Source organism: Chionomys nivalis, chromosome 6 (genome assembly GCF_950005125.1).
Source record: "Chionomys nivalis chromosome 6, mChiNiv1.1, whole genome shotgun sequence".
Lineage (NCBI taxonomy): Eukaryota > Metazoa > Chordata > Mammalia > Rodentia > Cricetidae > Chionomys > Chionomys nivalis.
This window is the reverse complement of record NC_080091.1, coordinates 17,430,240-17,456,894: the sequence shown is the minus strand read 5'-3', so window position 1 is coordinate 17,456,894 and position 26,655 is coordinate 17,430,240. Positions and strand designations below refer to the sequence as shown.

The following is a 26,655-nucleotide window of genomic DNA, read 5'->3' as shown; positions in this document are numbered from 1 at the left end:
ATACAAACACACACACACACACACACACACACACACAAACCCACAGGTTCTTTTTGCAGCAGGCTCCCCTCAACACATCTTAAAGACCTTCATTTTGCACTCTTCTCATGCATTGTTTCAACTCAGTATGAAATTCTTCAGTTTCTGTGTTTGCTAGCAAGATAAATTGGTTATTTCATGTGCACACAAGTACACATAGAACTATGCATACATAGATGCACCCAAACCCAAAATTTATAATCACACATAATTTAAAGATATTTTATTTAATATGTATGTATGTGTGCCTGAGCTATGTACGTGCACATATGGGTGTACGCGATCATAGAGGTTAAGAGAAAGCATAGATTCCCTGGAATTGGAGTTGCAAGCCTTCCTTATATAGGTGTTGAAAACCAAACCTGGGTTCTCTGCAAAGACATCACGTGCTCTTGATCAGTGAGCCAGGTCTTCAGTTCCAAGAATAACATATAATTTAAATTTGTAGATATTTCTGTAAAATTTTAAATAGATAAAAATTCTGACTTGAAAGAGAGGGAGAAATGGCTTAAATAATGGGGGAAGTTATAGCTCCACGGAAGCTAACATCTAATGGTAGTGGTTTTAGTAATTTAAATGAATATATAATTTATAGGCAACAAGGACACTCCACCACTTAGCAAGCAAACCCAAAATCTTCAGCAATGATCCACGTAGGGAAGTGTTTCACGTCACAGCGTAGTAAATTAATTTTGCTACTGAGATGTCATTATGTTGTCGTATTTCCACTCTTGTCTCTTATTCAAACATATCCATTTTTCCTTCATAGTGTTTCATTGCTAGGATAATTGAACTTTGCAGTTTTTATCTCCAGCTTATATTACTTAAAAATCTCTGTGTGCATTATTACAAGGAAAAGGGCACAGACAGAGACAGTCCGTATTTAGCTTGTGTGGTTTCTGATTGCATTGAAGCTCACAATTGATTATAGCTTCCTAACCTCTCTTTTCCTACTCATTGCCCTCTTCATTTTATACCAGCATATCCAGCTATTAGAATATCTTTATTTAGGAGTCACAAAAGAAAAACACCAAGGAGGATTTGAAAGAGAATATATTTTTGTTTTGATGTTTCAATTTAATTGTGGTATGAAAACGCTGAACTGTCTGAGGTATACTAAATATTCATTAGGCACTTTAGCTTTTACTAAATTCTAAATGAAAATGACCCAGCAAAATCAAATTGAAATTTCATGGGGTACTTTTCAAATATGGTTCTAAAACATACATTAAACAAAATGCGTTCATTGGAATGCAAGCCTGTCTCTTTCTCTGGAATCTGCACACACCCTAGGGTCTATTATGCTTTCCGTTCAATGCCTCCAAAATGTGTGTGGTGTGGATCAAATAAATAGTTCAGCAGCTTTCATAAGCAAATAGTCTTACGGTCTGGTATATCCACAAACCTCTTGTGCTGTTTCTTTATGCTTCCCCACTTACAAAGGTTAATGCAAATTTCAGTGGAATTCAGGCAATATATTCTGCATTATTTTCTACATACACAAACCTGTTCAGAAAGAGCCCATCAGAATTTATCCATGTGGATCCAACAGCCCTTTATGGACTTGTAGAAGCTAAATATGCTCACATTTAGAAATCAGCTTTTTCTGTCAGCCCGGGAATCACAGAATACATATCAGGAAGGACTTCAAATATCATACAGCCTACCTTCTTGTTAAAAAAAAAAAGGTGAAAATTGGCTCACATTCAAAATAGACGCTGCCATTTCAAACTGTGTTTTATCTTCGGTAATATTCCTTGTCATGACGCATGTTTTACTGGGCATTCATGTAAGCACTGTAGCTGTCTTAATCCCATGGTCCATCCTGTTCTTTTAACATTCAGACAGTCTGAATATGTAAAATGCATCAGCTATAGAGAATATACACACGAGTCCTAGCTTTCAATCCTGTTTGGATTGAAATGCCTTTATTTTGTTTTTTTTTTCCATTGTTATTCAGTATTTTAAAAAATCCTCTGCTTTTTTTTTTACCTAATAAAATATTTTTAAATGATATTTTGCTTTAGAACAGCTTTAAGTTTTTGTTTTTTGTTTTTTTTTTTTTAGAGGAGAGATGTAAAATTTCCCGTGTCAGGAACATGTTAGACCACAGGCCAAAGGAGTTCCATGGAATACTCCTCCTCCAAAACATCACAGCCTATTGATTGCTCTTCACAGCCTCATATCAAGGCTGTATTGCTTAAGATAGTACTTAATTGTATTGTTGGACACAGAGTATTCAAGCTGGTGCCTAACTAGAAGGTTCACTCCTTATTATCAGCATTTGTGGTACTGGAAGGTACTCTTCATGATACCAGAGGGGAAAGGTCATCAATCATCAATATTACCTGAAGCCTACAAACAATGACCTGCCTTCAAGATATATTTGTGCAATAGTGGCACAAATGTTATGGAAGTAACCAACCCCTTTTAAAAACCTGGATATACAGCCCATTCCATGAGACGGAACCCACGCTTGACACTGTCCATATGAGCCTAGATAGATCATGGTCCTAGGGAAAAACCTACTACTATTATTCTACTAAGACAAAATAAAAATGAAATGAGCCATAATGACACACTGGCATACCCATAGATCAATGCACTGATCACCTCTCATCAGAGAAACTTCTTGCAATAGATGGGAATGAATAATACAGAGACCCACAGTTGAATAATGTACAGAGAGTGAGAGAATTTGAAGCATGCAGTATTAAATGAATGTTTTCCTCCAACTACACCCCTCAAGGCTAAGGAATCTATGAAGAGGAGGTGGAAAGATTGAAAGAGTCAAAGATGATAGATGACTCCAATGAAATTGTATCTCCCAGACACAACAGGATTGATGAACTCGCAGAGGCTGGCAGCATGCACAAGACCCACATAGACAGAGTCACAAGACTGAGAAGGGAAAGTGGGCATTGGATCTCATCCCAGCCAAGAAGCTATCTGCAACTGAAAATCATTGGCAAAGGAAAATCAGTTTTCTATCATGGAGTGTCACTGGATATATTAACATATGTGAGGGAAGAAAGGCCACACACACACAGAAATAGTGGCCAACACAAAATGATCTTCATGGGTTTTTTTGTGAACTTTTTGCTTTGTTTTGGCACTTTTTTGTCTTATCTGTTTTTTGTTTGTTTGATTTGATTTTTTTCTTTGTTGTGCTTCTGTGATTGTTTTGAAACAAGAACATAATGAAGTTGTGTGGATAGGGAGGTGTGCGCTGCTGTGAAGAGCTGAGAGAGGAAAACAAAGTGATCAAAATACATTTCAGCTAATAAACCACACAATGGCTTCTCTAGGCCTCCTTTCAGGGACACCTCTGCCACATGCCTGGCCTCAGCAACCTTACAGAGTCATAGAGGAAAAGTATACAGTACCCTTCCCCTCTTTGTTTATTTATTTAGTCATTTATTTATTTATTTTGATTTTTTGAGGCAGGGTTTTTCTGCGTAGCTCTTGAGCCTGTCCTGGCACTTGCTCTGTTGACCAGGCTGGCCTCAAATTCACAGAAATCTGCCTACCTCTTCTTCCCAAGTGCTGGGATTGAAGGCATATCCTTGACTCCAAAACGAGAACCAAGTGGCCTAAGGTGCCACGTTTTACTGCTTGCTGGGGCTGGAACATGACTCTTCATTTTGTTATATCTTCACCAGCATTCTCTTCTTGATGGTTCCCTTTACTGCCTAAGATTGAGTGTCCTGTATCTCAATCTATAGACCAGGCTGGCCTTAAATTTAGAGATCCAACTGCCTCTGTCTTCTGAGTGCTGGGATTAAAGTTCTTTAATTTCTTTCCACAGATTAGAGGTATAGCTGGATGGGGTCTTGCCCTGAGGTCACCTCTCCCTTTATTCTTTTTTTTTCCCTCTTTTAAAGTTTGTCAGTTTATTCAGTTGAAAGAATGAGATTTTACAGTTTTTCAGTGTACTCAATTGAAAGAATGAAGCAAGTTTTTCAAATGAATTTTTTTGTTTTTTTTGGTTTTTTTTAGTATTTTCTTTTTTTTATTTATTTTTTTATTGAAAAAAAAAATTCCACCTCCTCCCCACCTCCCATTTCCCTCCCCCTCCTCCCGCCCCTCTCCCCCTCCCCCCACTCCTCTTCTCCTCCCTCTCCAGCCCCAAGAGCAGTCAGGGTTCCCTGCCCTGTGGAAAGACCAAGGTCCTCCCCACTCCATCCAGGTCTAGGAAGGTGAACATCCAAACTGTCTAGGCTCCCACAAAGCCAGAACATGAAGTAGGATCAAAACCCCGTGCCATTGTCCTTGGCCTCTCATCAGCTCTCATTGTCCACCACGTTCAGAGAGTCCAGTTTTATCCCATGCAAGAGAACTCCCTTTATTCTTAATCTGTTTATTTCCTTGAACACAGGATTTAGCACTATTCCATCTCCTGGTGCCCTCAAACTGTATAATTTGTATTTTTCCTTGCTCAGCTACTCCTTTTCATTAAAGCTCTTCATTAGAGTTAGCACTAATAACCACAGGACAGAGTCTTTAATGGGCTGTTTTGAGATTTCTGCCAATGGAATTAACACAAAACACTTCACCTCAGCCTTAGGCTTACTCTTTGTACAAGGGCAAAAAAAAAAAAAAAAAAAAAAAAAAAGAAAAGAAGAAAAAAATCCCAGCCTCATTCTTCAACAAAATATTACAAGGTCAGTCTCTAGGCCACATACTAACCATTCTTCTCCTCTGAAACCTCTTGATCCAGGTGTCCATGGTTCAAATCACCTTCAGTACCACTGTCTTCAATTTTCCTACTAGGATGGATGGTCCACTAAGCCCCATTTAAAGAGTTCAACTGCTTTTCTAGTTGTTGAGGGAGGGCTGCTTGTTGGTTTCTGGCTGCTCATTCCCAAAATAATCACACAGAAACTATATTATTTAAATCACTGCTTGACCCATTAGCTCTAGCTTCTTAATTTAACCCATTTCTATTAATCTGTGTATCACCACAGGGCTGTGGTTTACTGGAAAAGTTCCATTTCCAGCGTCTGTCTCTGGCAGGGGTACATAGCTTCTCCCTGACTCTGCCTCCTTTCTCCCAGCATGCCATTTAGTTTTACCCACCTACCTAAGTTCTGCCCTGTCAACAGGCCAAGGCAGTTTCTTTTATTCACCAATGGTATTCACAGCATATAGAAGAGGATCCCACATCATCTAGTCTAAAGTCCCAAAGCGTTTCATATTCCTCCAAAAACATGGTCAGACTAATCAGAGCAGTCCCCTACTCTTGTTACCAACTTCTCTTTTAGTTAGGGTTTCAGTTGCTGTGAAGAGATACCATTTTCATGGTGACTTTTCTTCCAAGCACCACATATAGGTTATGGCTTTTGCAGAGACTGACTTCTTTCATGTGATTATGAGTATTTAAGAGTCATCTGTATCTCTTCATGCTTAGTAGCTCACTTCTGGAATACTCATAGAAAGAATGCCCCTGTTTGTGTTATTTTAAGATTATGGAGGACCTTTAGTTTTTTTTTATATTATATGTGATTATAAAACAGTCTGGAATTGGCACAAAAAACAGATAGGAGAACCAATGGAACTGATGTGAAGACCCAGATATTAATCCACTCACCTACAAACACCTCCTGAATTTTGACAAAGAAACAAAAAATATCAAATGGAAAAAAGAAAGCATATTTAACAAGTGGTGCTGGCATAAATGGAATCAACAAGTAGAAGAATGAAACCAGATCCAAATTTATCACTGTAAAACTCAAGTCTAAATGGATCAAAGACCTCAACATAAAGCCAACCACATTGAACCTCACAGAAGAGAAAGTGGGAAGTACACTTGAATGCATTGGCATAGGAGACCACTTCATAAATATAACCACAGCAGCACTGAAATAATTAATAAATGAGAACTCCTGAAACTGAAAACTTCTGTAAAACAAAGGACATGGTTAACAAGACAAAACAGCAACCTACAGAATGGGAAAAGATCTTCACCAACCCCACATCTGACAGAGAACTGATCTCCAAAATATACAAAGAACTCAAAAAATTGGTCATCAAAAGAAAATAATCCAATTAAATAAATGGAGTACAGACCTAAACAGAGAACTTTCAACAGAGGGATTTAAATGGCTGAAAGATACTTAAGGAAATAATCAACATCTTAGCCATCAGAGAAATGCTAATCAAAACAACTTTGAGCTTCCATGTTACTGTAAGAATGGCCAAGAACAAAAACACTGATGACAACTTATGTTGGAGAGGATGTCAGGTAAAGGGTACACTCCTGCATTGCTGGTGGGAATGTAAACCAATCCAGCCCCTTTGGATATCAGTATGGCGATTTCTCAGAAAATTAGGAAACAACCTTCCTCAAGACTCAACAATACCAGTTTTGGGTATATTCTTAAAGGATGCTCAATCATACTCCCAAGGACATGTGTTCAACTATTTTTATAGCAGCATTGTTTGCCATAGCCAGAAACTGGAAACAACCTAAATTCCCCTCGACTGAAGAATGGATAAGAAAAAGGTGGTACATTTACACAATGGAGTACTACACAGCAGAAAAAAATAACGACATCTTGGAATTTGCAGGCAAATGGATGGGTCAAGAAAACATCATATTGAGTGAGATAACGCAGACCCAGAAAGACAAATACCATACATACTCACTCATAAGTGACTTTCAGACATAAAGCAAAGAAAATCAGCCTACAATTCACAATCCCAGACAACCTAGACAACAGTGACGACCCTAATAGAGACATACATGGATTTACTCTACATGGAAAGTAGAAAAAGACAAGACCTCCTGAGTAAATTGGGAGCATGGGGACCATGGGAGAGGGTTGAAGGGGAGGGGAAAAGAAGGGAGAGGAGCAGAGAAAAATGTATAGCTCAATAAAATCAATAAAAATAGTAAAAATGAAAAAAAGAAAAAGCTGTTGTAATCATACATGTTCAGGTTTTGGTAGGGGTACTAAGAAATTACAGTAAGTCAGCTGTGTTCTGTAATGACCTGTATCTCAAAATGTTGAAATATTTTTTTATTTCATTCACAGAAATGAACATTCTGTCTGTTTATTTTTGACGGCAATTAGTATTGTCATGTTTAGAGTTTTCTTTGCTGTTTGATTATTTTAATAATTTGGATCTTTATATTCAGTTGTTTAATGTACCTGTACCAATGCCATGCTGCTTTGGTTGCTGTAGCTTTAAACTTTGGAATTAGATAATGTTCTTTGGTGTCCCCCAGGTCTTCTGCCTTCTATCTGATCTCCGGAGGATGATTGTCAATGTCCAGCTGGTGTCTAGAGGATTCTCACTTTTCATGAGAAGTGATTGATCACTGATGCTTGGTCTTTAGACTAAGCTCAAGTGAAGGGTGTCTGAGTTGCATATCAAACCTGAAAAACAGCATTTAATCTTATACTTTATAAACACAAAATATCTGTCCATGTATCTGTATCTTCTTTAACTCACCAGTCTTGTACTTTTAGAACAAAGAGCCTTTGTACAATTCGTCAAATTCATAGTCAAATATTTGCCCCCCCTTCTTCTCTTCCTCCTCTTCCTGCCTCTCATCTTTTTTCTCATCATTCTCTTAGGCTTCTCCTTCTCTCATCCTTCTCTCCTTCTTTCTTCCCTTTTTCCCTTTCTCCTCTTCACTTCTATTTATATTTGTACTGGTATAAATGTTTACCCTTTAATTATGTTATTATTACTTGTTTTTAATTTAGCTATCCCAGACTAGCCTCAAAATTAATATTTACCTCATGCTTGCCTTAAAGTCATGATTCTCCATACTCGGTGTCTTAAGTAATTATGTGACACCAAGCTAGCTCAGAATTTCTTTCTTTTTAATTTCAAATTCTAATATTTTTCTGTATGTAAGAAAGAATTCATTTTTTGCATATTACCTCATGACCTTACTGGTTTCATTTATTAGCTCCACATGCCTACTTTTGTTTGTTATTTTTTCTTTTCTTTTCTTTTTGGTCAGAGATTTGATATTTTCTAGATGAACAGCTATTTTATCTGCACCGCGGGCAATAAGACGTGCTTTTTATTTCATTCTTTGACTTTATTTTTTGTACAAATTCGCTGGCTTTTCCTTCTAGTTTGGAGGTGTAAGACAAAGGATCATCTTGCTTATTTCCAGTATTAAGTGTAGGATATCTAGCTTTTAGCTGTGTAGAATTTATAAAATATATGAAGCATAAGTGTGTCACAGTGAACTTTGAAGGTTCTTTTTATCAAGCTGGCAGAGTTCTCTTTGATTCCTACTTCATTTACTGCTGTATCAGTGGACCATGGGCTATTTTTGTCATTAATCTGATGATATGATATCATTAAGTTCAATGACTGATTTTTTTTAATTTTCACACCAGCCTTTCACACTTAGAATACATCCCACTGGGACATGATATATGATTCTTATACTCACTATTCAAATTGGCAAATAATATTGAAAATTTTTACATACATATTCAGAAGAAATACTGACAATTTTCTTTTCTATAAAGGAAAGTTTGTGGTACTAGTTTAATTCTGACTCCATACAATGAGTTTCAAAATATTCTCTTTCCATTCTACAAGAGCATTTGGAGAGCTTGTAAGCGACCAGCCTTAACTGTTTGGTTAACATCACTGGAAACATACATCCATCTTGACATGATAAGTTTCTTCCTAACTTTTTTCTTCTTTTTTCCTCTTTTAATGCTAAAAGGTTATATTCATTGATTCAACTTTTAGAATAGAAACCTACTCAGATAACCTCGGCAGTTTGTGTCTTACTGTTAGTCGACACATTTCATTTAAATAATCGAATCTGGGGATAGGGCTGCCTGTAATCGCCTTCTTTGTTATCTTAATTGTACCTGGTCTGTAGCAATTACTTTCTGGGGGGCTAGTATTTATAGTTTATGTCGTGTCTTTCTTTCCTAAGTCTGATTTTGGAGATTTACATATTAATTGCCTTAGTTAGGGTTTCTGTTGCTGTGAAGAGACACCATGACCATGGCAATTCTTATAAAGGAAAAACATTTAATAGGGGTTTCTTACATTTTCAGAGGTTTAGTCCATTATCATCATAATGAGATGTAGTGGCATGCATGCAGACACGGTGTTGGACAAGTAGCTGAGTGCTCTATATCTTGACTTGCAAGCAATAGGAAGTAGGCTGTCTCACTGAGTGTAGCTTGAGCATAAGGAATCTCAAAGCTTACCCCCACAGTGACATATTTCCTCCATCCAAGCCACACCCCCTAGTGCCACTCCCTTTGAGAACTATTTTCTTTAAATCACCAGATTACTCTTTTCAATCAACAAAGCTTTTTGTTTCATTAGTATTTTCTGTTATTTCTTTTCTTGAATCTCATTTATTTCTGCTCTAATTTTTCCTTTTTTACTAGCAAGCTGTGGACTCAAATGTTCTTCTTTTCTAAGGCACTTTATCATTGGTCCTTTAAAAAAGCTAACATTAACATTTCATATTTTATTTGTGTCATGTGGTACATTTACATTAATTTTAATTCCTTATGGCTATAGTTATTTATACAGTCTTATTTTGTCCTTTCTATATGACTCTGATTTCTTCTACCCATTTTTTTCTCATTTTGCTCCTTCCTTTACAATTTAAATTTCCATTTTTTATTGCTTAATTTAGGAAGTTAAATTTATACAAATGTGAATCACATATGCAGAATAGAAAATTATAAAGCTAATCAATATTTCTGTTTCTTCTTAAATATTCAAGACCTTAACACTCAACCTTCCTGACTTCTATGATGTTGTTTGGGGGATTTTTCATTCTACTGTGTTTTCTTATTAATATACACTTGGTATTCCCCTTTTTATAGTTGATGGTGATATATATTTACTCATGTACTTATCATTTTCATTACTTCTTTCTCTGAGATTAATTTCTTGTTGTTCTTGTTTGTGAAAGAGTTCTGAGAACACAAATACATATCTTTTAGAATTTTATTTAACTAACTTCTGATGGCAAAAATCTATCAGATTTTATATTCTAGGAAATGTTGTCATTTTGTCTCATCTTGAAGAACATTCTGCTGTCTTGGAATGTAGGTTGACAGCTGTCTTGTTCCATTCCATTTAAAATATCTTAGTACCTTCTGACTTCCATTTTTGTCTTCTGAAGATTCTGCTGTCCGTCTAATTCAGAGGCCAGCAAATCTGCTGTATTTGGACTACTACCTCTTTGTGGAAGTGGTTTGATCGGAGTGCAGGCTAAGTTTAATCATTTACGTATTCTCTACAGCCATTTGCACTATAGTGCTAGAGTTGAATGTTTGTAAGAGATCTCATGGATCTCTGAACATAATTATTTATTCTCTGACCCATTCCTGTAAAGTTCACTGATTCTTCATCTGCAGCCACTATTGAAGCAACCAACCTTGGAAGATGTCATCTCAGTAATTCTGAACTGTATGTCACTATGACTTTTTTAAGTGTGGACGTTTTGTTGAGTGCCTGTACCTTCAGAGCTTATTAAAGATATAGATCATTGTCTATAACTGCTTTTTTAATTTATTAAGTACATCAAATATGTCTTATAATCTGTAATTGGTAGTTGATACACCTGCATTAACACACAGTCTATGCTTTTCTTTATCTAATGTGGAACGGTAGCTACCAGAACTCCTTGAAACCTGAGGTCATGTTCTCCAAAGAATATCCGTATTCGCTTCTGTCAAGTCATTGGAAACCTGACTGGTCTAGGGCCGTCTGAAAAAACAGAGTTGTCCATTACACAATGTTGAATGATGTAACCAAGGCAAATTGACCAACAAAACACTAAGGCGTAGCATTTATTCAGCAGCTTTAAAAGGAAGAAAATCCTTTCGTCTGTTCAATGGTCAAGTTTATGGCAAGCTGGTTTTTTTTAGTCTAGTGGTATAGAATGGGATGAGTGCAAGAAGAATCCTGGCTTGTTTCCAGCTCACCTTTGTTATCTACACAAGAGTGTGTCTAGGATCTTGGGGTTGCTTTATTTTTGATGTCATCATCAGTTGTCTCCTCTTAAAAGGGAGAAAGAATTTTTCAGCATTCTTAGGTGCTGCAGCTGAAGGATACATTAGGATGCTCTTCTGCCATACTGAGGGAACAGGAAGCCTAGCTCTTCTCACTTTACATGACCCCACTGAGTCCTTAACAAAGAAAACAGTGTGACAGAGATCACAGCTCTCTGACTGTTTAGAACAATAACTTATTGTCTTCTTTCATCCAAACAGTAATTCTCACAAAATTTCCTTTAAATGAAAAAATAAGAAATTTTCTTTAAAAAATTAGAATTTCAAATATAATAAATGGGATAAAAGTAAATATACATCAGTATTTAGTAGCACAGATTCCTTATGAACTAGATTGCCAAATAAGGTATATTTTAAGCACAGAAGACTGTCATTTGATTAAAGATTTTAATCCGATTCAAGGTTATTTCTACCTCAAATCAGTGTGCCTCAGACAAATCTTTTCAGTTAAAATTTTCTCAGCTGCCCTACTTCCTAAACACCAAGGGAATCCCCCACCTACTGTCCTGCCACTGAAATTCAAATCCTCAGAGCTATCTTTGCTTTCAAATCTTTCTTCTTCCACATACACTCATTTATCAACCAAGGAGCTGCTTCTCCTGTCAATCCTTTGTTATGGCCAGCTGCTTTCCTGATTAGAATATTGTCAGTTTTATTCTGGTTTTCTAGTTTCTAGCATCTATTTGTTTTCAATTCTTCGTAAAGCACTCATATAAACTGCTCAAACACTATATCTGGGCACCTTTTAATGCAAATACTTAGATGAAGTTCTCATAATGGTGTTTTACTGGATTAAAAATTCCTGAACTTGGGAAGTGGATAATAAAGGAGTTTTAGTGTTATGTGTGATAGCTTTTAATTTTAGGTATGTAAAATGAGATGTTGTCACATATCACTACTTAGATATCAAATATATCTATCATCAAATATAAAAGAAGCCTGTGCTTACTGTGGGGTCAATGTTTCTACTGTCCACAGTATTGCTGTACATCTTCACTAAGCCACCCAGAGGTTGCTCATAGTTTATTTTTTAACATTTAAACTCAATTTCACAACTTAAAACCATTAAAATCTTTGTTACCAAGTCATCATTTTTTTTCTATTTCTATTTCTTTTTTATTCTTTTTGAAATAAGTTCTCTAGGCAGTCATGCTGGCCTGTAATTCTTTATGTAGCACACGATGATGATACACTTACAATCCTCTGGCCTTGGAAACAACATCAAGCAAGGGACATCCTCCACTCTCCTGTCAAGGTAGACTATTAAGCATGATTTCTTTTTTTAAAAAAAAAATCTTTTAATGATTTATTTAACTTTATTTTATGTACATTGGTGTGAAGGTGTCAGATTTTTTGGAACTGCATTTTTAGACAGTTGTGAGCTACCATGTGGGTGCTGGGAATTGAACCCGGGTCCTCTGAAAAAACAATCAGTGCTCATAACCGCTGAGCCATATCTCCAGCCCCCTAAGCATGATTTCTTACAGGTTTCTCTTCATCCTTGTCAGAAACGATTTCCTACATGCTCTTCCTGCCTGCATCCTGCTCTCTGTACTGCGCTGATGCTTTGCACTTTATGTCCTTCATGCTGCCTCCTCTGCAGTCTTGGGGTTTCCTACACAGCCTCCCAAACCTGAAGTCTGATTGTACTAGCGATTCTTTCAATTTGTCTTTATCTGTTTTCAAATAGCTGAGCCAAAGACCAATCCGGAATAACACTCAAAAGAACACAGGAGTTAAAAACATCTACATCAGTTTAACCCATTTTTGAACCCAAACTAGAGGTCAACACACATGGAGTTACCATATCGAAAGATACTGTATATGTTATAGATACCAAATATACACTATACATAAATGTATCTCTGTCTGTCTTTCCTCTTCTCTTCCTCTCTCTTCCCTTTTGAAGTTGAGGATCTTGAGTTGAAGAAACAATCCTGTTTGATACAAGGAGACCCAATAGAATCACCTGAAACTTAGAGGCAAGAATGTCTTCTGCTTGTGGGCAGAGTGAAATGAAGACTGTGGGATGGACGAGAGATGCCATGGAGGTAGAGAAAGAGGAGTTTGTATCTGTTTAGAGGCCAAAGAATAATGAGTTGCTTCCTCATTTCCATAGCTTTAATCTCATATGTGAAATTCCTTTTGTCACCTATGGGAACATAGTCACAGGTTCTGGCATTTAAGACCCTGAAACTTTAAGGACCCATGATCAAGAGATCAACTCTTTATTTATGCTGATTCAAGATAGAAGTTTGAAACTTCATCATGGAATTGAAGCAATCCACATTACGTAGAAACTGCCCTATATGTACAAAATGTTGAGCTTTTTCTCAACTACTAGAGTGATACGTTGCTCTCCAGTGATGCCAGGTCATGGCAGCAGGCTAGCCCTCCAAGTAATCTGTAAAATCATGAAGCAAAGTCTTATGAGGTTCTGTAGGTTGGCAATATTACTTGCATTTCTGACTTAGGGCATTTTCCTACGAGATGCATTTACAGAAACATAAAGCAATCATACATGTGAAAGGTTTGTATTCTGTCTAACAGAGATATTGCCTAATAATTGGTGCCAGAATTTCTCTAAAGATGTTGAAAAAAAAACTGTATTGAAACAATACTAAGTAAAATGGGTAAAAGGTAGAATACTAACTTACATTGAAATCTGCACAGCTATACTGTAATCTCTCTGAATGTGAGAAAAAATGATTTTTATGATTTTAATTTTATGCTGGATTCGTAGGAAAATATGTCCAGCCTTAAACAATGCCATTTCCTTGAGAAGCTTTTCTTTTTAATTGAGCCAAAAAAAAAAAAATAAGAAAACATACCACACTCAGCATTATAGTGTTCAAAGACTAAATACTTCCTGGCTCTTCTAGTTGGGGTGGGAAAGGTATAACAGTTTTCTGGGATAGGGTAGCACTAAGGGCGTGAGAACAAAAGGGTTCACATTGTGTAACAATTTATGATAATATATAGGTTGTATATTATTTAACATATTAAAATGCAGCATATGCACACATAGATGTCCACACACTTTAAAAAGGCATTTGCTACAGAGCTTTGACATTGTACAACTGTGGAAGCTTGTGCTTTTGTGACTAGTGCATGTCAGGGCACAGGGAGCTTTTCCCTCTGCCCTCAGAAATTTTGCTGAAATAAACTGACAATCGGCAGCTGAATAGAAGTGGGTATAACAAATTTATTTGATCATAGTTTTTAGAGACATCAGAGTCTTTGTGTTGAAGACCCAAAGACCCAGAGTGAACTATTCGCTATTATGCTGGGGTTTTATAAAGCAGGGACAACCAAGTGGAAATGGGATTTGACAAAAGGGGCCTGAGAGAATGGACATAGACTGACTGAGGAGAGACAGCGAGGCTATCTGTTCACACTCTGCTTGACCCTCAGCTGTAGCATTTCTTCCTCACTACAATGGGGCAGGACCCTAACTGGAAACAGGGTCACCATTTTTCTATGGCCAGCTGCTACCAAAAAAGCCAGCAAAAGTTAGAGTCATATTTTTAGGTTTTATGGGATGGCTTTGGAGAAAAAGTATTTCAGTTTCTGTGATCTCCCACTGGGAAGAGAAATTCTGGCTTCTGTAGGTGGCCTTGGGAGAGAATGTGACATGGAGATTGGGGGAGAGAGAAGGTCAAAAAGTAACTTGGCTTCTGAGGCCTTCAGTCTGAGATATTGTTTGCTGAGCCTCCATGTCCTAGAGCTTGAAGTCTGCAGGGAAGATGGAGTCAAGAAAAGAAGATGTAAAAGCCAGGGAGTGCAAGAACTTGCTGGAACTCACAAGCTGGAGCTGGTGGGAACTCATCTTCTGTCACTGATGGCATGCTGTCCATAGGGGAAGAGGCCATTCTTTGGTACCTGGCCCAAATGCTGAATTTTAATATGTTAATATGTTAGGACATGACAAACAAATATGGAGGAAGAGTTGTAGGCCTGGTTACTGCTCCATAGCAGTGGCTGTGTCTGGCTAGTGCTTCGTGTCTGCTCTCCAAATCTTGCACAAGAACCTGTCTCACCGACCACTCTACCTGGCTACAAGGGAATTTTGAACTCACAACTCAATTTACCCATGTTCATGCTCTATAAACCTGCTACAGTGTGCCACCTAGCACCTTAGCATATTTTGAATCGCACTTACTCACCAGATGAAAACAATAATGAATTTATGCCTAGCATGACAATTCCACATACAATGAAAACACCAAGCCTTTTCCTAAAGGTAATAGGAAGTTCCTGGGTTTGTCTGTGGATAATGTTCATTCTTCGTCTAGTTTGTAGGTTGGAATACCGTGTCATACAAACTAAATTTACTTCATAATCTATCTTTGTATAGCTTGTGGCCTGAGAATTTTGTTATATATATTAATATTAATATATTGTTAATCCAACATATATATTATATTAACAAATTAACAAATCCATTTCTTGGTATTTACACTCTTCCTTTGTTTTGCTGTGATGTCAATATTGATATTAAAATTAACTACTGTTAATTTACTCTATGCTTGGTAGGAAAGGGTTGAAAGAGAAGAAGTAAACAAAAATACTTGGTCAGTCTGTACAGAAATATATTCACTTTAAAAAAATAAAAGATGAATGATCTTGGATGGTAAAAAAATGTATGAGATCCTTCTTCATCCCTAATAACACACACATACACAATGTGATGATTAATGTTGTCTATCAGCTTCACAGGATCTAGAATCACCTAGGAAACCAGCTGTTGGGCATGTCTGTGAGGGTTGGGTAGATTAGGTTGATTTGAATGCAATGACCACCCTAAATATAGGTAATCCCATTTCATTGACTGTGGTCCTGGGGTCAATCTAAAGGAGAAATTGAGATAAGCCCCAACATTTATAGCTCTCTGCTTCTAGGCTTTGGATACAAGTGACCAACTCTTTGGCACTAAGGTTGCTGTAACTTCCCCCACAATGGTCAACAATACCCTCAAACTATGAAGCAAGTCGTCAGAATGCCGTTGCTGGATATTTTGTAACAATAATGAGAGAAGTACACACACACACACACACACACACACACCACATACAATGTTAAATATACAAAAACTGTAACACGCTCTTTTCATTTCTGCAACTGGTCACGTGACCATAGTGTTTATAATGTCTCCCCCTACATCGTTCATTGTTCTCACCCCATGTTAGTCATTATTGCCTTTGCCCCACCACCCAAATGCTCATCCCTGCCTTAAGCTTGAAGAGCCAGGGCTATGAATAGCCCTGTCTGAATGGAGTTGCTGTAGCTTCCCATTTGTTTTAATTAAATACAGCAATTATGACACAAGATCTCTTGAATTTCAACCATAATTCCTCTTTATTTCCACTGGTCTCATGAGTCGTCAGTACCAGTTATCTCAGTTTATCACTTCTTACTGATTTAGAAGCATGTAAGTTTGACTAATAGCCAAGAAGGAGGTTATCTTAATGTCTCATTTAATGACATCATTACTGTGTCACCAGAGACAAGCTATTACGCTTAAGAGTAAAACTTCAAGTCCATGTGAAGTCCAAACTATAGAAATGAGAAGCAATATTTTAGTTGGAAGATCTCTGAACTAGTAAGGAAAGAAGCGACTGTCATTTTCACCCCTTGATTTCCAGACCTTGGCTGTCATAGACACGACCACATATTAGACACTTTCTCACACCCTGGAGGATACTGCCTCAGCTTCACATGGTGTTTCTACCAGGTGGTGGCAAAACTGCATCTTCAGAAGTCTTTTCTATCCTTTAATCATTCATTATGGTAAAGAGAAATACGTCCTGCCTGTCCCTCATCCCCATGTTGGTGTCTTTTGTTAGGAGTAGACCAGGAGATCTAGAGTGACTGTAACCAAATCAAACTCAGTGAGATAAAGTTCATGCCACTGCATTCATACCACACCTTTATTCTTGTTCTTCATGAACATATCAAGCACTCACAAGAATGGCTGGGGAAGGAGGCTGATTGACATCCACATTTTAGAGTCATTGTGTCATATAACTGTTTAAAAATTATCCTTTGCTGAAACAAGTGTCTTCATATCTTGCCTATTGAAGAGGTCTATGGCCACTGTGTTATTATTTGACTTTCTCCATCAAAACTTAATCTCCATTGCTCAACCAAATTCGTAACCATAGATGGTTAGTTGGGAGATATCCATGGTTCATATTACTTTTCTAGGTAATATGAACAATGGAAAAAAAAAAAAAGAACCTGCTCAGAGAGCCATTCCACCAGTGATTGATTTCATTTTGCTACTGTTTTCTCAGAGTAAATCCTAGGTGATTCATTTATTCCTTGTTTGGAATTGTGTGCAAATTGAAGAATCTATTGCAGACTGAGCCCAAATGCTTCCTTGCTCATTCTTCTAGCCCAGGGGAACTCCATGTGCTGTTATAAGAAATTAAGTGGAAGAGAGCCCAAGACATATGCTCTTCATATTGGAAGTGACATCCATGACCTTGTTATATTCCATTGGCTATATAGACTGATTCTAGAATAATATGGAAGAAGAGAATACAGAGTATGAATCTAAGGAAGCAGGGATAAATAAATTGGATCTTAGAGACTGGTTGGCAAACAAACACAAAGCAGAGTTGGGCCTAGATTTTGCCAGAGTATTAAGTGTGAGCTATGCCATGCTGTGGCAAAATAATATAAAAGGAGAAACTGCAGACCCAACTTAACATTAAGCTACATTGATGGAGGTGGGTCTTGTATCTATTTGTTGCTTTCATTGGTTAATTAATAAAGAAACTGCTTGGCCTTTGATAGGACAGAAAATTAGGTCGGCGGAGTAGACAGAACAGAATTCTGGGAGAAAGATAGCCGAGTCAGGTAGTCACCATAGCTCTCCTCTGCTGATGGAGGTGGGTCTTGTATTAATCTGTTGCTTTCATTGGTTAATTAATAAAGAAACTGCCTAGGCCCATTTGATAGGCCAACCTTTAGGTGGGTGGAGTAAACAGAACAGAATGCTGGGAGAAAGCTGAGTCAGAGAGTCGCCATGATTCTCCCACTCCAGACAGACGCAGGTTAAGATCTTTCCTGGTAAGCCAGCTCGTGGTGCTACACAGAATATTAGAAATAGGTTAGATCAATATGTAAGAGCTAGCCAATAAGAGGCTGTAACTAATGGGCCAGGCAGTGTTCAAAAGAATACAGTTTCCGTGTAATTATTTCCGGGTAAAGCTAGCCGGGTGCTGGGGACGCAGCCCCACTGCTCATATTACAACACTCTGCAAGATGGATGCGGGTTAAGATCTTAACGGTAAGCCACCACCTCATGGTGCTACACAGATTGTTGGAGGTGGGTTAATCGAGATGTGAGAATTAGCCAGTAAGAGGCTAGAGTTAATGGGCCAAGCAGTGTTTAAAAGAATATAGATTCTGTTTAATTATTTCGGGGCATAAGCTAGCCAGCAGCTGGGAGCCGGGCGGAACACAGCCCACTGCTCCTTACTACACTACATGGAATAACTGCTTTAGGGAACTGTACTCAGGCACTGTATTATCCATAGTGATAGTGATATTTAAACTTTGGTCATGTTCTCAGTCCTTTTGATGGCCCACGACTTCCTGCTTGCATCTTCTTTTTTTTCCTTTCTTTCTTTTTTTTATTTTATTCTTTTTTAATTAAAATTTCCACCTCCTCCCCGTTTCCCATTTCCCTCCCCCTCCTCCCACATATTGCCCCCTCCCCCCACTCCCCTCCCCCATCCCCACTCCTCTTCTCCTCCCCCCACTCCATTCCCCCTCCCTCTCCATACTGAAGAGCAGTCCAAATTCCCTGCCCTGAGGGAAGACCAAGGTCCTCCCACTTCTATCTAGGTTCAGGAAGGTGAACATCCAAACAGGCTAAGCTCCCACAAAGCCAGTTCATGTATTAGGATCGAAAACCTAGTGGCATTGTCCTTGGCTTCTCATCAGCCTTCATTGTCCGCCATGTTCAGAGAGTCCAGTTTCAAACCATGCTTATTCAGTCCCAGTCCAGCTGGCCTTGGTTGGCTCCAACGAAATATATATCCTAACTAAGGGAGCCATCTTAGAGTTGGCAAGAGACTTGACTCTAGAGGGGCTCGCAGGTGTCCAGGGAGATGTCCCCAGCTGGTACCTTGGGCAACTGAGGAGAGGGAACCTGAAATGACCCTATCCTATACTGATGAATATCTTGCATATCACCTTAGAACCTTCATCTGGCGATGGATCGAGATAGAGACAGAGACCCAATTTGGAGCAACGGACTGAGCTCTTAAGGTCCAAATGAGGAGCAGAAAGAGGGAGAATATGATCAAGGAAGTCAGGACCACGAGGGGTGCACCCACCCACTGTGACAGTGGAACTGATCTGCTTGCATCTTCTTTGACAGGATTTGCTAGCCCCCAATGACTGGTTTCTCAAGAGGCACCCTCTAACTTCACCAGAGTCAAAATAGCCTGACATTCTCAGTGTCTTGTTAACACTTTCAAACACACTCGTCTGCAAATGAAATCTCTAATTTCTGTGCTGAGGGTTAAGCCCAGGGCATAGCTCATATTAGGCCGGATCTTATACCTGAGTTACTGTGCCAGCTCTCTATTTTGATACAAGTGCTTTAGTGAATTGATACAAAGTTGCCCAGGCTAGTCTCCAATTACTCTGTCACCAGAACAACCTTGAATTTGTGACTCTCCTGTCTCCGTCTCCTAGAGTTATAACTAGAGTTATAGGCTGCCCCACCTCCTCCATCTATAAGCTTAAAATAATTGAAGGATAAGTAGTTCTAAATTGAAATAAGACGATTTTATGTGGAAAACCCTGGATTTCTTCTAATAGTTGAAAACACTCTATCACAAAGTCCCTTTTTGAAAATGAAAGCATATGGTCATGGTCTCTCTTCCTTTACCCCACCCAAAGTGATTAACTCCAACTGAACTAATGTTTTGTGGAATTCCATACAGTGATTTAGCCAAGCCTTGCAGAGAAACTGAAGAAAAAAAAAGGTGGCCGTGGAGTAAAAAGAGACAGTTGATATAAGGACTTTAAATGGTAATCGAGGCGGAAATATTAGCAGGTGAGGATGAAGAGAAGATAAAGAGGCTCAGATTTGTAGAGAGGGGAGCATAGCCACACAGGTGGCAGCAGCAAGGTAAAGAGGAAAGCACCATGAGTGTCAAGGCGAATAGAGAACGCGCCTAGGTAGAGTGACAGTGGGTCACTACATGAGGGGTGAAAAATGACGCTGGTGCGAGAAGCTGGAATTCTAAAGAATTTTTTATTCAGCTAATTTTGTTTTTTGTTTTTGTTTTTTTTTTTTTTTGGTTTTTCGAGACAGGGTTTCTCTGTGGCTTTGGAGCCTGTCCTGGAACTAGCTCTGTAGACCAGGCTGGTCTCGAACTCACGGAGATCCTCCTGCCTCGGCCTCCCAAGTGCTGGGATTAAAGGCATGCGCTACCATCGCCCGGCCTTTCAGCTAATTTTGTAAGTAGCTGATGAACATAAGACAACAAGCCTTTTGACTGTAATGGTAAATCAGAATAAATGAGAAAGCTTCTGAAGTTGTGAATTTCCTAACATTCTAACTTGTTTATATTTTTCCTTCTGCTATTTAAAACAAGGACAGTCTTCATCCCATCTCTATTTCCAAACTGTTCTCATCTTCATTTGAACCCCATCCCGCCTTCCTTCACTGAGTCTTTCTGGGATGCCTGAACCAATAGAGTGCGTGTCCTCATAGGGGTCCTTATGACCTGCGCTTCATCGCATGGTTCAGAAGTAGGGCATGAACTGTTTATTATATTGAAGTCAATTTAAAATTCATTTTCGCTGATGCATAAAGTGTAAAAATTATACATAATAACGGGGAATCCCTGTATTAGTTTGTTGCATGTCTATAACGGGTAATGTTTAAATCAAGTTAAACATGGCCAGGTACCATATCTACTTATAATCTATCATTTCTTTGTGCTGAAAACTTCTAAAGCCCTTCCAGTGTATTATCACCTATAGTCACCCTACATGCCACGACACACTGAAACTTCCTGCACTGTGTAAATATGACGTATTACCCATTGAGCCACCATTTCCCGTCCCTCCCCTTCTCACTCTTTGCAGTTTGTGGTAACCACGTATGATATTACCTATCTATGATATTAACTAGAGACAGCCTGTGCATACCTTTATGTTGTTAGAGTGCAGAGAAAAGAGAGAGGCACCCTGTGTGTACCAGAGCATATGGAATTTAATATGCAGAAGCAGCTTAATTAGAAGCACCGTATAAAGGAAGCCACAAACTACAGTATCTTGTAAATTTCAGCCATAGCTGGAGCCTTGTTGCTGAGAAGTCCTAAGCAAAACTTACTGTTGGTGCTTGACATTCTATGTTCCAGGGTCCAGCCCTTAGGAATGCACTCTGCAGCATGACTGCACTTCATTTTTGCAAGTTTGTTTAATGTATTATATTAATTTACATAAAAACGGTGTATCTATTCCCTCTATATGTGATATTAACCAGCTCTAAGCCCCTCAAAGTCAGAACATCTGATTTTCTACTATCCTTTACTTAGAAGACAACTAGATACAATAAATATAGACACCTCACACACATACATTTTGAAATTGTATTGGTTTATTATAGTAATAGATAATAAATATATAAAATATATAATATATTAGTAGTAGTAAATTAATTTGACCATAGGACGCTATCAGGGAAGAGACCTACAGATGTTGATATAGACAGAGGTACAAGTATTTAAAAATTATTTTTAAATATAATTAATCCCTTGAAATGTATTGTTAGCCACACTTTAGACTTCACACTTCCATGAGGAGCTTTCTTTGGGGTTTCTAGGCTGTGTACTGGTTACAGGAAATAAGAGAGATGCTATCTGCTTGGGATGTGATACAAGTTTCTTGATTTACCAGTTGATATCTTAACTGGTGGTATCCTATAAAAATTTTTTGTTAAAAATGTTTTCACTGTTTGCCTCTATTAGCTAATTTTGTGGAATAAAATTTTTTCACTGCTTCTTATCTTCCTTGCTTTATTTAGTTACTATAGTAATTTATACCCAGATGTGTAGAAATGAGTTAAGCTATTTTGAAATATATCATTTTTATGGTTGGAAGTATTATCACAGTTTTATAAAAAGTTTAGCTTATAGCCTATCATATCTATAATGAGAATTTGCTTTTTAAGTCCCCAAAAGCAACATTTAAATTTTATATGATGAAATACATCATCCTTGTTACACTGCTTGCCTTATTTCCTGAAGGAAACTCTGAATTTTCATAGTAGAATATTTCAAAGTCTTAAAATTTGCTATAGATGTAGATATGCTGAGTGCAGAAATAAGTAGTAACATATAACAAACACTATATTTCCATTGTGCTTTTTAAATGATCCATCATGGCCTTGACTTGAAGGACTTATTTTCTGTTGATGCTCATTATTCTTATTTCTTTGAGAAAATAGAAATAATTAATATGCTTGCACCACCCAAAGTGCAAAGTCACCTACATGTAAAATCACATTAATATCTTGGTTTCCCTGTTACAACAAGAGATGAATTGCAGGTAGCTGGGGGCCTTCTTCAGTCTTAACCCTCACATCTACTTAATCACATCTGTGGCTCTCCCCTTCTTGTATCCCAGCATCCCCCTCTCATTGTCTCTGGAAAAGTTATTCCTTCAACTTGGCTTTCATTCCAGCTGTTCCTCCACTTCCGTTCCTCCCTTCCATTTCAGTGGGATTTCACACCATCCAGGCAACTTACTGTTTCTCGATTTCAGTGGGGTTTCACACCTTGAAAAAGCTTGCTCTCACTGTATCCAATTCTTCTCTTATTAGTCCTGTATGAGACTATTGCAGTCAAGTGTTGGCTTTATATCGTATTACTCTTGTCTATGCTCCATAAATGATAATCACATTAGTTCATCCACTGGAGAATCAGCATACTCATTTTATTTTGTTTTTCTGGTATCCATTGTCTTTCAAATACTTACTTCTTTAATACTCAGAAGGATCTCTTTCAATACTTTTCCCACATCAGGGGCCAATATTTCTTACTCTCCTATGTGATACCCCTATTTCCAAACTTTGGTGTTACTCATGGCCAGTTTACTGCTTCTACTGTCTGGGATCTCATACAGCCTTTTAATTTTGCTATCATCTCTTACAACCCCCCCCAACACCCAATGTACATTTGAATTTTCCTTCAGAGCCTCCTTTTGAGTATCCAAATGTCTATGTGTTTCTGTTTGTGATATTCATAAGCACACTGAAGTTAATCAAAGTTCAATGTTTTGATGACTACCTCAAAATATCTACTACTTGATATTTGTCTATAAAAAAACATACTCTGTAGGTTTCCATTAGCTTAGACCAAAAAAGATAAATGATCTTTGAAAATACATCCTATACATCCTATACATACCTTAAAATACATCCAGATTTGAGTCATTTGCTGTCTCTTATTGCATTTATTCCCTTTTGTTTAGGTTTATTCTTCTTTGTAATTCACACTAGTACTTAACAGTATTAGTTGAGTGGAATTCCTTTAAAATGTTATGATTAATTCCTTAAGTCCAGTGCTTTTGTATATAAGTTTATTGGTAAATAATTTTACTGAAGAGCAATTAATTAAGATGAGGTCCTAGTAGAGAAGGGTGGTTTCTAGTCCAAGAAGGTTGATACCCACATAAGAATGCAGCTTAGGTGCTCGCTTCGGCAGCATATATACTAAAATTGGAACGATACAGAGAAGATTAGCATGGCCCCTGTGCAAGAATGACATGCGAATTTGTGAAGCGATCCATATTTTTATCATCACACAAAAAGCAATCTGCAGATTCAACACAATCCCCATCAAAATTCTAATGTAATTTTTTTTACAGTTTTTGAATGACAATTCTCAACATGGAAAAATAAAAACCTAAGATAGCTAAAACTAAAAAAAAAAAAAAAGAATGCAGCTTAGTGAACTCATGGAGACACACAGGGAGAATACAGTAAGAACATGGAAGAGATTGGAATGATGTCATGTACAATTCAAGGAGGAGAAAACCTGTGGGTAGACAGAGACTACCCATTTGTCCCCAGGCACCAGACCCAAAATAATCACACAGAAACTATATTAATTGTAATACTTTTTGGCCAATAACTTAAGCATGTTTCTAATTAGCTCTTACATCTCAAATTAACACATTCCTATTAATTTATATTTTACAACAAGGCTCATGGTTTACCGGTATCAGAACATGGGCATCTTTCCCCTACATGGGCTACATGGCTTCTCTCTGACTCTGCGTCCTCTCTCTTTCTCTATCTGTTTGGAATTCCTGCTTTACTCAATTCTCTGCTGAAATAGGCCCAAAGAAACTTCTTTATTAACCAATGGTATTGATAGCATACAGAGGGGAATCCCTTTGATGACTTAGTAGGAATTAGTGTTCTGCTAATTTTCTTGTGGATTGACACTGAAGTGCCTAGTCATTCCACATAGGGCAATGAACCAAGGAAATGATTCCATACAAGCCCAACTTGGTGAGACAATGAGTTGATTTTAATGACAAAGTAGACTTCCATTGTGCAGTTCTCTGCAAGTTACGCAAGGTATACTACTGATACAGTTTTTGTGCTAGGTTGTACTTTTTTTTTTTTTTTGGTGATAAACACACCAGGGTCACCCAAGCTTCTTTAAGTAGCACTTAGTCATGATATTGTCAATAACCCCATAAACATACATTTTTATTTCCATGTAACTTCCCAATGTCAAATCAAATTGACACCTGAACAGGGATGGAAAGAACCACCAATAAGTCTAAGAGAACCAGTCACATGGCTTTTTCTATGGGTGATAAGACATGTAACTGACAATGAGCCATTTTAAGTGGAGTGTCTGATGGGAGAAATATCATAATGACAGTCTTCTTATGTGCGGAATGGTATGACATACCTCTTTAAAAAAGGAACCCTACTATGTGCGTATCAAAGTACCCTCAGCAAGTCTGATGAACTAGAAACTATATCAGAGTCTCTGCAAGTAGCATATCTGGAATAGGATTATAAGTAGGTGTGATGTTACATTGATTCTCAACTTGACATGATCTAGAATCATCATAGAAACAAACCATGTAGCATATCTGCAAAGGATTTTCTGGATTAGGATAATAGGGTAGGAAGAATCATCCTAAATGTGGCTATCACCATTATATTAGCTAGGGTCCTAGACTTAATAAAAGGAAAAAGCAAGCTAAGAATAATCAATCTTTGTTTTTTCCTTCTTAATTGCTGATGCTATACTACCGGTTACCTCAAGTTCCTGCTGCCATGCTTCCCACTATAATGGACGTCCTTTCTTAAATTGTGGGCCAGAATATACCCTTTCTTCCTTAAGCAGTAAAGAATCGTTGACAACAAAGGGAGTCCTTGGGGATGTGAGAGGCTTCACAATAATGTGGTGCTCTTATGTTATCATCTATCCTGGGGTAGGTGTTTTGTGATGCAGTTGCCTGAGTCTGCCATTCTGCAAAGAACCCCTCACTAGTGCTTTTGGGAGAGACTTCTCATTTCGCTTGTTTGCAATGCAGGATGTTCATGGAATTGTTTCTTTGTTTGTCATTGCACTCTCTATATGAATGAACAGAAATGGAGTCCCCAAGAAAAAACTGCTGAATAACAAAGAAGGAGCCTGTACTGTAGTGACTTCAAAGAAAAGATGATCCACTTGTGACCATGACTTCAGGCTTCTGATATTTCATGTTTTCATGGAGACTCATTGCTTAATTCTAAGACATTAATGTTAATTTTATTAAAAAATTACAAAGTTTTCTTTGTCTTTTAAAAATAAACTTTGTTTCAATATAAAAGGATTATTTTATGGTTGTTAAGAAAAATGATGTTATTTTTATTAAGACAAATAGAGTTAATGGGGCTGGAGAGATGGCTCAGCTATTAAGAGTACTGGCTACTCTTTCAGAGGACCCATTTTTAATTCCCACCATCTACACAGTGGCTTACAACCATCTGTAACTACAATTCTTGGGGATCTTCCCCCCTTGTGACTTTTTTAGGAACTGCATGCCTGTAGTATACAAGCCCATATGCAGGCAGAACATCATACATAAAATAAAAATAAATAAACATTTTTCTTTTAAAAAAGTTAAATAGAGCTTAAAGGAACATTAATATAAACTTAGCAGTAGTGATTAGTTATGTTCTTCTGAAACTATTTTATGTATATGGCAGGATAAATCAAGCAAGTGATTCTGTTACTACTGTCAGGAATTAAGATTTTCAGAGTGAAAGAAGTTCATGTACAAAACTCAAAGGAGAGAAGACAGAAGAGCTGGTTCAGTGGCAGAGAACAAACAAGTCCTCCTCTTGCAAAGGACCAGAGTTCAGTTTACAGCATCATCAAGCGTTCACAGTCAGCTGAACTCCAGCTACAGGGGAATCTCACACCTCTGGCCTCTACAGGCACCTGAGTCATAGGCACACAGGCAAACACACCCACAAACACACAGGCAAACACACTCACATACACACTGGTAAGCACTCGCACACACACAGGCAAAC

At 37.8% G+C, this 26,655-nt stretch overlaps 1 non-coding gene across 1 annotated transcript; it reads left to right on the top strand.

Moving 5' to 3' along the window:
* The first annotated feature begins 23,793 nt into the window (after positions 1–23,793).
* Positions 23,794–23,900, top strand: LOC130876671 (U6 spliceosomal RNA). The gene has a single exon (XR_009057324.1). It is a non-coding gene; the product is annotated as a U6 spliceosomal RNA (small nuclear RNA).
* The last annotated feature ends 2,755 nt before the right edge of the window (positions 23,901–26,655 follow it).